The 13,163-nt window shown below is 38.9% G+C and overlaps 1 non-coding gene across 1 annotated transcript; it reads right to left on the bottom strand.

Annotated features, from left to right (window-relative positions):
* Nucleotides 1-8,703: 8,703 nt before the first annotated feature.
* Trnav-aac lies at nt 8,704-8,776 on the bottom strand. The gene has a single exon. It is a non-coding gene; the product is annotated as a tRNA-Val (tRNA).
* Between the last annotated feature and the right edge of the window lie 4,387 nt (nt 8,777-13,163).

The following is a 13,163-nucleotide window of genomic DNA, read 5'->3' as shown; positions in this document are numbered from 1 at the left end:
CAACCTGTTAGACGGAAGGCCTCCGCCTTGTGGGCTTGTAGCATTCCGAATGAATGGACGCGTGAATGAATGAAAATTTGGTGACAGGACTGTCGAAGGCAGGTGGAAGGAATATCTTAGAATTTTGTGGGGAAAGAATGAAAGAGAATAGAGTACTAACAAAAGAATGAAGCTATATGCTTTCTGTTTTTTAATAATTTTAAGTGATTTATTCTGTTAAATTCTACAGCCAATGAAAATAAGAATTTAAAATTTATATTTTTAGGCCAGAAATGTATTGAAGTCCATGGCAACCTTCTATAGACAAAAAAGTAGGTAAAGATCTTAAATGATTGTTGTTTATTCTCAGTATTTGCCTTAAAACTTTCCACTTTCCGTTACTTAAATTTCAAAACAATTTTTGGGAAATTTTCAAACATATTTAAGAGCATTTTATCCTTGATTAAAGAGCGCGCATGCGCCTGGAACGTTAGCGGTTAAAAGGGAAATTCTGTAGAAATGAACCGGTTGGTGGGAAAAATATTTCTAATGTGCTAAAAAAGCCCAAAACAAAAAAATTTGTGCACAAAACACACACACAAAATGTAAACAGAATTGATATGGCTGGAATTAATGAATGAAATGAAATACTTGATATTTTCAGAAACTTATTTGATGTATTAAACACATCAAAACGAAGTAGGAAGTATTTGTATGATTTGTATTCCTCGAAATCAAACTGGTATAAAACCAGGTAAGACCTCGTAAGACTATTATGGTCAAGATTTCAATCCATCTCAGACCAGAACATATCCTTTGGTAAATATGAAATCCGATATTCAATTTCCCGCAAATAAATCTACATATATTTACATCCATTCCGTTGCCTATTAATACAAAAAATCCTTTGGGTTATATCCACCGCAAAAAGCCACCAACTAACCAACTGATGAACGTAAAACAGATACAGCAACATTAACAATAACAACGAGGGCAAATTGCAGCAACAAAACAACAACCACAGATGTCGACAACGAACCGTGTGGCTGGCCAAAGAACAAATGCCGGCAACTTTAACCGCGAAAGAGACAGAACAGAAAAACCTACATATAAAAAAAAACTTTTAAGAAAATAATAATATGTGGGGAGTGACTATTGAAATGCCCTTACAAATGTAGAGAAAAATGTAAGACTATAATTCTATCATTTTTGTATGATATATTTAATTATAACTCCTACAAAGGAATAATCATAGAAGGAGGAAGGAGAAGGAGTTATCATAGAAATATAAATGATTGCATAGGATGGAAAGAAGACCCCCAAAAGATTCATTGAACAGATACGAAATACATAGGAGGTACCAGAATAATGCCAAAATTAAATAATTCATAAATACACAAAAAAAAAAAAAAAACAAAATAAAATTAAATAAAATAAAAAATGTACAAAAGTACAACAAAAAATATTAAAAAAAAAAACTAAATAAATAAAACAACCAAAAAATATATACAAAAAACTAAATAAATAAAATAGCCAAAAAATGTAAATACTTAATAAAAATAATTAAATTTATATTTATAAAAAATTAACCCAAAATTAAGTCAATCATTCAGTGACTTACACTTAAAGCAGAAACATCTTAGTTTTATCTTTGTTGCAAAAACGTATATACCCGCTGTTAGGGTGTACCAAAAACGGACACGTCTACACCAAAGTGGAAGTGGAAATGAGAACAGAAACAGCAACAGCTATGGGGGAGGGGGGGAACTCTCTGAATGCGAAGGGGCCTAACCTAGACGACAATAAATACGCAACAAAAGTGTGGAAAAGTGGGCAAGCAAGCAGAGGTAATCAGTTGGAGGGGCCCTCCGTCCTGTCCTCCCGCTGAACCATATCATCTGAGCATCATGATGTGAAAACTTTTCCCAACCGCCCCGCTTTAACCTCAGCCAACCTCTAACCCAAAGCCCCCAAACGCTGGCCACCCACCCTCACGCTCACGCTCTATCTGCGCCCCTCCCCGCTTAACTGAATTTTTGTTTTTGCAAACTTTTGCTTGTTTGTATATTCTATGCCCCAAAACAGAGACGGAACGTACGAAGGGCTACACTGCAAAACATATAGCGGTTCGTTCCCTTGAGCGAGTATTTTATCCTGTAGATATCAAGATTATCAGTTAATTTTTGTTTCGTGTGTAACGGGTAAAGAAACAGTCCACCGGACCACCCACCCACCCACCAACTCTCCAGACTTTTTCTGCGGTGACGCGACGCGCGCTAAAAGTTGCGAAAATTTCGTTGGTTTTTTTTTTTTTGTTAGTATTTTATCCCTACTACCCCCTACTACCTCTACCCCTCTACCGCTGGTTAACAAGAAAATTCCTGATGCGATTATGAGGCTCTTGTTAAGGTGAGACCTCCCGAAGAGAGGGAGGGAGGGGTGGGTAAGCAGCGCCAGAGCAGATCGGATGACACACAGAGAGTGGAAATTCCTTTGTGGTTGCTGCGGTCTGCTTTAATACAAAAACCTGATTGGGTGGTAGTTGTGTGTGGTTGGGGGTATTCCTCTTGATTAAGAATAAATTCAAGAGTTAATCAAATTTTTGGCAAGCATCTTAAGACGGGGGAACATTATAAGGGAACAAACACAAATAAACAAAGTTCAAGGCAAACAAGGATAGTTGCAGAATCATGGAATATAGAACTGTACAAGATTTTACAAAGCAAAGGCTATATTGAAAGCAAAAAACATGATTCAAGGCATATTTTCCCCTAAAATAAATAATTCAAAAATAAATTTAGCAAAGTTAAAAATCTCTCAACTAGACGCCAAAGAAGCTTTAACTCTGTCATTTTTCATAGCATAATTTACACTAAAGTTAGTGCATTATTTTGCATTTACTTTAAACAAAATAAATCCCCTTAAAGTTTGTTTCAAATCAAATCAGTTGAGTTCTTACCACTCCTTCTCCTCCACTGGCACTCCAAGAACTTCATTGAAGCTCAGCTGAATACAATATTTACAATATCTTAATCTAGTTGCTTAAATCTAGATCTGGATCCCATGTATCACATGTATTTTTCTGTGTTTTGTCATAATTCTGCAAACGGCAAATGTCTCCACTTACCTGTAACGAAAAAGAAATTGGAAAAACAATTAGCGGAATTCAGAAGCTCGTAAAAAAAAAATTCCCCAAAACAAAAATTCGATCAAATTCGAAGCGTAAATCCACATACGCCCGCCCGCCACCCTGCTGCTTGAGAAACCCAATAAACCTCTTGAACAACTGCAAAGGGCACACAAAGAGAGAGAGAGGAGAGAGGGGAGAGCGAGGCGACCGCAGCGAAATGCACTCAAAAGTCTACATAGGTGACATCCCTCCATCCATCCTTCCTTCCTTTTTCCCAGCGCCCAACTCAATGACGGACGAGCGGACTCCAACCGACCGACCGACCACGCAATGCAATAACGCCGACAGATTACAAAGTGCACATGCGGTAAGCCCCGAAGTAGTGGGACGCAGACCGACCGAAAGGGACCAAAGCTGCCTGCGTACGGCAAGGCAAAGTCCCTGTAAGAAACAACAAGAACAAAACACTTGAAAACCTTGCGGTAAAAGCTTCGCTTCGCTCTCTGTCTCTGGCTACCTGCTCCGCTTTCTGCCTGTGCTCGGCTCGTCTTCGTCTGTTCTCCTCTCTTCACCTCGCTCGTCATCGTCTGTTCTGTTCTCTTCTCTACACTTCTGTTGTCTTGTCTTCTTTTTAGTATGGCCTTTTGCCGAACTCCATTAAGTTGACGCGAAGAACTTTAGTTTTGTGGTCGCAGGCGGCATTCGCTTCCCCCGTCTGAAGGGTACTCGTGCAGCGTAAGGGTATATTTAATGCGTGACTCGTTTGGTTGCTTAGCAAACTAGATTCGGAATTGATCGACTCTTGATCTTTTGGTTCGTAAAATATATATAACTGAGGTCTTATGAGAGCTAGAGAAAATCATCAGAGAAATCATCTGAATTAGCGGGTATCCAATAGTCGCAATATCGAAGAAACTCTCCTACTTTTATGTTCTATTGCTGCTGCTGCTGCTGCTGCTGTTCCTGCTGCTGCTGTTGTTTTGGAGTGTGTCGAAAATGTGTCGTTGTCTCTATGATGTGTCTGCTGTTGCAGCTGCTCAATGAAGTGGTTAAGCATAGGGGGAGGCGTTAGAGCATTCTCTCATATGCATGGCCCTGAACAGAAGAGGCAAACAAAACATCGAGACATCACCCACATGGCCCCTGGACAGTAGCACAACAGCAGCCTCCCCTTTCCGCCTTGATTATGTTGATTTGATGATGAAAAGTTGTACCCCAAAAAACATGGCAGATGGACGAGGTTAGCCCAATCGTAGGAGAAAGAGTCTGTGTGTGGTCTGTGGGTCGCTCGTCTGTTTTTCTGGTGTTTTATTTTGGTTATTGGATGGGCACAAAAAAACCCATACAAAGCCAAAGGTCAGCTAACGGACGGTAACAGACGGGGTATCAGCCATGTTCGGGCACTAATTTTCCTCTTGTGATGTGATTGAAAGGCTATCTCATTTATCACTCATCAATGAATTTTAATTACTTAAAGCCAACAAAAAGAGAGTCCACACACACACACACCCTGCATTCAACTTTGTTTCAATTAGGTAAAAACTCTTTGCAGTGTTTCAATTTCGGTTGCCTTCTTTTATCATGAGATTCCAGCAGGCCAAAGAGATCCAGATCCAGATCCAGCCTGCTGGCTGCCAAGAAAAAAACGATGAAGAACTAACTCCGTTAGCTCTGATGTCTAGGTGGCCATGTACAATGCGACAAAAAGGAAGTGCATTGCATGAGACCTTTTCCTTCGTCTCATACCAAAAAGCTGCTCCTGCTGCTTCAGGAAAAATGCCTGCACAGGAAAGGGCCTTTTAAAAAAAATATAGACGCACACACACACAGCGGGGGGGATGGGAGATGCTCTGAAAGCGGATGAAACAGCAGTAGGGTGGCACAGGGCATGTGGCACAAAGTACGAGGATGAGGGTGAGGAATGAGGCACACACACACAGAGAGAGAAACAGATAAATGGTAGCAACTTTTAAACAAAAACCAACGGAACGGGCAGTGCATTGACGACAGAATTCATCCTGCTTGCTGCAACCAAAGGACAGCACGTGGTAAGGCCATGAGGAGACCACAGCAGGATACCCTGTACTCTCTCTCTCTGGTATCTACTGTAGACTCAAAGCCGAGTTTCGAAATAGGTTGATGAGTGTGCAACGCAATTAATAAATTAATTAATGATAGAAATTAAAAAATTCACACACAATAATTCATTAAAAATAAAAAATAAAATTAAAAATTAATAAATTAATTTATGATAGAATAAAAAAAATAATTTATGATAGAAATATTAAATAAAAATACAATACACAGTAAAATTCATCAAAAAAAAATTCAAAAAAAAATTTTTTTAATAAACAAAATTAATTAATGAAAGAAATTTTAAAAAAATAAAAAATTTTAATTTAAAAAATACCACACACAATACACTCAAACCACACCACAATTCATTAATAATAAATTTTAAAAAATTAATAAATTAACTAATGAAAGAAATTAAAAAATACGCACACACAATAACTCATAAAAAAATACAAAATTAATAAATTAATTAATGATAGAAATTAAAAAATACACACACACAATAATTCATTAATAATAAATATATCATTTGAAGACCAACAATGGAGCGCAAAGGTAGATTGAAACATTAATTGCATTAATATAGCTATCCTCTCATCAACTAAAGGGTAGCAGAAACGGAAGCAGCAGCAGCAACAACATGTAAAATTATGCGCCAGTAGGAAGGACAAGTTTATGGGGTTGACCCCCAACGATGAAGCAGCAGAAGCAGCAGCAGCAGAAGAAGAAGATGAAGGAGAATCCGAATCAGAATCAGGAACATCCCAAGTGCATTCACTCACAAGCAAAAGGGACAATCAGATGGGCATGGACATGGGGTTGGGGAAGCGGGAGCGGGAGCACGCAAATATGCCAAAGCCAAAGGGAGAGAGAGCCAACAACAAAACAGGAAGTACGCATTTCCTGCACTCGACGGAAAAGCAGGGAGAATATAAAAACATTCCAAGGAATAGCTGGAGTTCCCTTTTGGAATGGGTGATGAGTTGGGGGAGGAAGGAGTAGGGTGGCCTCTGCTGGCGAGACGTAGAAATGTCGCGACGACAACTTTTTGACATAAAAAAAGAGAGCCTGGCAGAACTGTTTTACTTCTTGGCTCTACCTCGCCGTTTCCTCTTTATACTATGAAATTAATTGAAACCGAATAGAGCTGAGGGAGAGGTAGAGGTCGAACTGGAAGATGGACTTGATCTTGACACTGTGCCTGGGCTGCAGCAGTGTCCCTGAACTTGCCCAAAAAGCATTTTCTTTACCTTCATTCTTGCAGACTTTACAACATTTGTCCATTCAGCATTACTGTGGGGACGGGGGGTGGGAAGCACCTCCGACTCGACCCCAAATGAGTTTCGTGTCACAAGTTGACCCAGCCAAGATTAAGTGGGCGTTTAATTTGCCGACTCTCCAGGTCTCTCTCTCTCTCTCTCGTCTATGAAAATACTGCGTTAATGTAATCCACGCTTCTGGCATTTCCGTATGCTTCCGTTTGCTTTTTTGCTTCGTTTTTTTTGTAGTCTTTTTTTTTTTTGGGTGGTATGTTTGCCTTTGTCCTTGGCAGTGGGCACTGGGCACTTGCCTCGTAACTTTGCCACTTGCCGCCTGGCTGATCTCTCTCTCTCTCTCTCTGTGTTTCTGGGTGTGTGCTATTTTAGCTTAATCAACAAAGTAAATAAAAATGTCCTGCCCAATGACCCCTCAGGCCGGAGGTCATTCTCTGTCCGTTTTTTATGTAGTTCTTTTGGGGGGGCTTAATAAGTTATAAATAAATATTATATAAATTAAGGATTACCTTATAGGCATAAGAAATCCAACTAATGGTGTAAGAAAAACTCATTTTGTCAGCATTGAATGTTTATTTAGCTAGAGCATGAAACGGTGGGAGGACGGGAATCTACTAACCTGAAGAGGGAAGCAGTAACTTTACAAGGGGATTGAGACTACACACCACACACCCCACCCCCAACAGAGAGTCGGAAATATTTCAATGAAAGATTTTAATTGTACTGCAAAAATCAAAGCAAACTCTAGCAATAACTCTAGGAAAAACACACTGCCTACTGCATGCGTTGGTGTTAGTCCTGAAAAGGCCTTAAGAAATGTACAATATATAAAATCATATCCCACCAAGCATGGACCCCCTCTTATCAAGCGAAAAATCATTGCATTGAACTGAATTAAAATATAAAAATAGAATTATAAATTAAGAAAGAATTAAAAATTAAGAAAGAATTAAAAATTAAGAAAGAATTAAAAATTAAAAGAAAGAATTAAAAATTAAGAAAGAATTAAAAATTAAAAATGAATTAAAAATTAAAAATTAGAATGAAAAACCATTACAAAAGAATTAAAAATTACAAAAGAATTATTATTTATATTTACTTATTTAATCAGTTAATTAGCTCACACGCATATTTTTATTCACTATTTTAAAATTCTAAAAATTTCATAATTAAATTCTTTATTCAGAAAACTAAGGTGAAGGTTCTCATTCAATTTTCTGCGGTTAAAACCAAGCGCAAAGCGACTTAGCTACGACTGTTTACCTTTTGGTCCGCAGAATCCAAAATAACAAAACACACACAGTTTTTAACGAGCTCAAAAATCGGCCATAATAAAACTACAAAAATATATATTCCTTGAGCATTTAATCATTGTCTTTGCACTTGTAAAATAGTGCACGGGTAGTGGGATTTGCCTGATTAATAATTTCTATATTTCTACATTCCCTGCACTCGTTCCATCAGTCATTAGCAGCTTTAGAATTTACCATGATAAACATATGAAAATGTACGAACGCAAAAACCCAGACTAAATCAAGCGAACTCTCACTTTGATGTGCAACAACAATGGGGTGGTGGAATGGGTGAAATGGGGGAGCCAAAGGAATGAAAACTGAGAATTGAAAAAGGACCAAGAGAGGGCCCAGCAGCAGCAGCAGCACCCGCCTCCTGTCCATTGACTAAGTTGTCAACAGTTCCACGTAATTATAGAGTATACCCTACACCTAACCACACATACACACTGCTACCGCCACGTCACATACGTACATACATTTCATTTACTTTCTCTAATAATTTCTGTAGAAAATTCCAATTGCACATGTGGGACTTTATATTGGCATCAGCAGAGCAGCACTGGAAACCAATTAAAATGCTGCCCTGGCTCTGATTATGCCAACGACAAATCGTTCTCTCTCTTTGTCTCTCTCTCTCTCTCTAGGTGCTAGCTGTGCTGCTTGCTACGCGCGTGTTGGTGTGAATAGATTGGTATGTGTCAACTAAGTGCAGTTAATTAGTGCGAAAATCACTTCAGTTGGCTGGGGATATACTTTTTCGTTCGCCTTCTCTCTACCTTTCACTTCATTCTATCAGATTTCTTTTTAGCTGCTTATACCCTTGAAGAAGAGACTGTTTAAGTTTTTCCATCAAGTTGCAGTCGCAGACAGAGAACGACATGGAAATGGACCGTGTTTTTTTAGAAAAAATAAAATTCTGTCCATTTTTTTTCAAAAAAGATATTGCATCTGTTTCCGCCCGGGATCGAACCGGGGGCCTTCTGCGTGTTAGGCAGATGTGATAACCGCTACACCACGGAAACAGTTGAAAGTACTACCGCCCAAACGTCAACTTCAGGGGCTCGGCTCGGTCGCCCAGCTGGCGCGGGGCCAAGGAAACTGGTTCAGTGAATAAAATCAAAGTCTATTTAAAGTTTATGTTATTTGAATGTACAATAAATTCAATGATTGGACAGTTTGGCCATTGTTGAGTGTTTCGGATTTGGGAAGGGGCGCTGATAAAATACATATGTATGTATATTTGTGCGTAGGGAGGTGTGGACTGTGGACAATCTGCTGAGATAGTGATTGATATGATAATCGCTACACAACGGAAACAGCTGGAGCACTGTGACCGAACAGTGTCTGTGGGCCATAGAAATGTGTACAAAAATACTTTATAAATTAAATTAAATAGAAGTATTAAAAAAATATATATATTCCTAAATTCTGTGTTAGTCAGAAACCATTAAGAAGAGTGTTTAAATCCTCGGTCTCTGCAACGACTATTTTCGTCTTATTTTCAACTGTTTTTGTGTTGTTAGCACCTCCCTGCAACCCACAAACACACATAAACACACACACACTACCTACTCTAGAACGGATTTTTCCTTGGCGAATTTTCACGTTAATTGCTCTGCGCTCTGCTTCAGCGGCTGCAATCAGGCGGAAAGCAGCTTGCAACGGTGCAGAGCCACTAAGGGATTTACTCAATTTTGTTGTCGCTGCTGCTTCATTCAACAATTTATTTTTTGTCTGTTTTACCACACACTTTTTTTCGTATTTCTTTTTTTAATTTATTTTAGATATCTTTTGACATTTTAACATTTAGTTGGATTATTTGAGACATTTCCACACAGCTATCATGAGATCTATCAACATTTCTGTGACTTCATTTTCATATGTATGTCTAATTGGATTTTGTGCATAAATTTATGAACATTAAATTGAAAGTGAAGCCAAAGGCAATTTCTATCATCCTTGACCTTATTTAATTAAACTGGATTCGCAGCCCATTAAGTATTCAATTCAAATGCAGTACGGTCAAAGAAGTGAATGTGCAATGCAATACTTATTTGGTTTCTGAGCAACTAATCTGGCACATAAGGAGCTCCGACTGGATTTTAATATTTATGTAATTTTGAATTAAAGTATCAATCCTCAAAGTCTACATGGAAAATATATAAAAAATTCTTGATTAGAATGTAATAAGTCCCTGCGGCTTGAGAACTAAGAAGTATGATTCATTAAAGTATTAAAGTGCATTTGTATAGCAATAAGAATAGAACAAAATAAACAGACAGAAGCTAAGCCAGCAAGGTAGAGGAGAGTCCCGTTAGCTTTACACGATGATCGGAATTAGCTGAAGGTTCGGCCTGAGAGCGACAGAGAGAGAGGCTACACTCATCGTGCAAGCGAAGACCAATCTGACGACTGACGATGCAGTCGAGTGTGCGGCGCAATATTGTTGCTGTTGCTGAGAGCGTGGGTAGAAGGCATTGCAGAGAGCAATGCAATGGAATGCGTAGAAGAGCGAGCTTTGCTCTTGAAATGAAATGACGAGGAGTTCCGTTTGGCGACACGATCGATCGTGTCCCCCGGCGCTTGCTTTCTTGTTGTTGTTATTGCTGAGAGATAGAAGGAAGAAATTGCCATAACAGAGCAATAAAATAAAGCAAATAAAGCGTGTGATTAGCTAAGCTCGCAGATCAAATAAAGATCGGGAGATAAGGCGAAAATACAAGCAAAATTCAATAATAATAATAACAGCCAGAGTTGTCCCTCACTGAAATGTATTTTAATTTAGTTTTCGTACAACAGCTCTAAAGCTCTAAAATTTCAACCAATTTCCCCATCATACACGTAGCGTTATTCCACTCAAATATAGTCCACACACACACACACACACACAGACACAGACACCGAGCAACCATCAACTAAAAGACTTCCTATTTCACTTTAGTTGAAATTCTTTTCGTGGCAAATATCATAAACATTAAGCTAAATGTTACGATCCAAATGAGACATGTTTTGCCAAGGAAACTGGCTCAAGTTTTGGGCCAAGGCAAGGTAAAACTACAACAGCATGACCATAAAAATGCGAACCAGAAGCCAGATCATATATGAGAACATATGTACTTGATACGTTGGGTTGGGTTGAGTCGGGGGTGGTGCAGTGGGGGACAAAGTGCATAAAAAGCAGAACAAGTCAAGAGATGAGACTTGGCCTGGCCGAAGGGGCCAAAAAGGAATTGGCTTGGCCCCGAAACAGAGTCAACAACTGTGCGCCACACAAGAGTTTGCCAAAAAGATTGCACTACCAAGGAGCAGGACGAGCAACAACAAGAAAAAACACCGCATAGAACTCACTATAAGGGACACACGATGGACCCAAAAGGACAACAACATCATGTCAGGGGCAGCGACAGCGACAGGGGCAGGCAAACGAAACCAATTGAAGAAATGTTGCTGACACCAAAAACGAAACTGCAAGGAGACGATGACGATGAGGACGACGACGACGACGACGACGAGGATGATGATGAGAGCATCGAGGATGAGGCTGGGAATAAGGCTAAGCTCGAGGACTGGGATGTGAGAGGAGGACAGACGACCATGGACAACAACGAAATTAGTTAGCACTTGAGAGAGAAAGCAGCTTTGGCTCAGGTCCAGGACTCGTTTGCTGGATTACAACACCTGCGGGTAAAGGGCCCCGGATCCGGCAACGAGCACGGGGCAGCATTTCTTGCTCTTGCTCTTCCCCTGCTGCTGCTGCCGTTTTTGTTGTTGCTCCTCCGCTTATTGACTCGACCTAGAGATGGTCCAATGGGTGGTCGTGTTTTGGGTAAAACGATGAAAGCATGTGGAAAGAGGGAGTGCATTCGATTGGCAATTGAATCTATCGTTAACACCAGAATATCAGTGAATAATACAAAATTTTAGGAGCTTAATTTATAGCGACTAAAAATAAATAAAAATAATTCTATTGCTGTGAGTTTCGATGACAGTAAAAACTGCATTAAAACAGTTGCATAAATTGGTTTGAATCATCCTTAAGCAACGACTGACTAGACTGACTGTTCCAGACTACACTTCTCTAGTGAAGCTTCCTCTTCGTGCCTCAATTTAGTGTGTTGCAACTCGTACTGTGGCTCATCTCTAACAAAAAAAAAAAAAAAAACTGAGTGGCGCAACACTAAAGACAGCAATTAAATAGCTTCGAGCGCTCCGAACTCAATTGCAGAAATTTCAATAACATTTGAGAGAACACTCAAAGGGGGGACACAGACCCCGGTTCCAGATAGATACCTTAGGATAATCCGTCATGCCGTCGCAAAGACCCAACTACCAATATCCACACTCTGTTTGCTCACTCACCTATTTTACTTTCTGCTGAAATTTGGATGCACCTTCATTCGAATGAATTTCAATCCTTGGATCGTATATCCTTGGTCTATTGTATTTTAATTTTTATGATTTATGAAATTTTTTTTGTAGATTTTATTGCACTTTTGTTTTATAATAAAAGCATAGAAAATATGACGCGGTACTGCCGAAAACTAAACACAATAGAAAATTTTGCCAATTAGAACGGAATAAAAAAAAATTTTGAATAAAATATAGGTATTTACGCTACACAATCTGATTTGGGACTGATATCAAAATATTACACAATTTACTAGGCCCCAAAATGGCAATCACAAGGACTGCTGTGATTACGAAAAATTTTTGTATAATTTTTAAATTTTCGATTTTTAGAAAAGAAATTTAACGTTCCCTTGTAACCCCCAGAAAGAAATCCTTTGGTAGAACACTGAGCGCCAGGTGGCAGGCAGAACTTGCCGTTTCCATTATGCCACACATTTTCCAGTATACTAGAAAATTAAAATTGTACACACACATGGGAGAACTTAGTAATAGAAATGACATGCGACAGGAACAGGGACAGAATGCAAGTAAATTCCATTTGACTCATTCGATGATTGTATCTAATTCTATCTATCTCTCTCTCTCTGTAGCTCGATTTTCCTCCTTCACTGCCGCCTACAGTTTGACATTAAAAATAGATGATACAACAAAATTTAAAAGTTTTTGCCAAGAAAGTCATTTGCTAAAATGTAGTGGGAAGAAAAGGAAACCGAGAAAAAAGAAGCAACCGAAGCTGTGGGGCGAGTGGGCTGAGATAAGGTAAATCGACAAGAAATTCAATGAGGCTGAAAATTTTCTGGCCAAATGCCAAATGAAGGCAAAACAAAACTCACGTTTCTAATCAATTAAAATAAAATAAACGAAAAAAAAAGTCAATACAGATATAATTAAAAAGAAAATAGTCGACAGGTAGATATCCTACCTTGCTCATTATAAGGGAATTATGTTAGAGGAGAGAAGGATTATATGGCCCCTTTTAGTCAAATATAATTTAATATG

The sequence above is a fragment of the Drosophila obscura genome, unplaced genomic scaffold, assembly GCF_018151105.1.
Source record: "Drosophila obscura isolate BZ-5 IFL unplaced genomic scaffold, ASM1815110v1 contig_37, whole genome shotgun sequence".
Lineage (NCBI taxonomy): Eukaryota > Metazoa > Arthropoda > Insecta > Diptera > Drosophilidae > Drosophila > Drosophila obscura.
The sequence above is the reverse complement of the archived record's forward strand: the minus strand, read 5'-3'. Positions and strand labels throughout refer to the sequence as shown.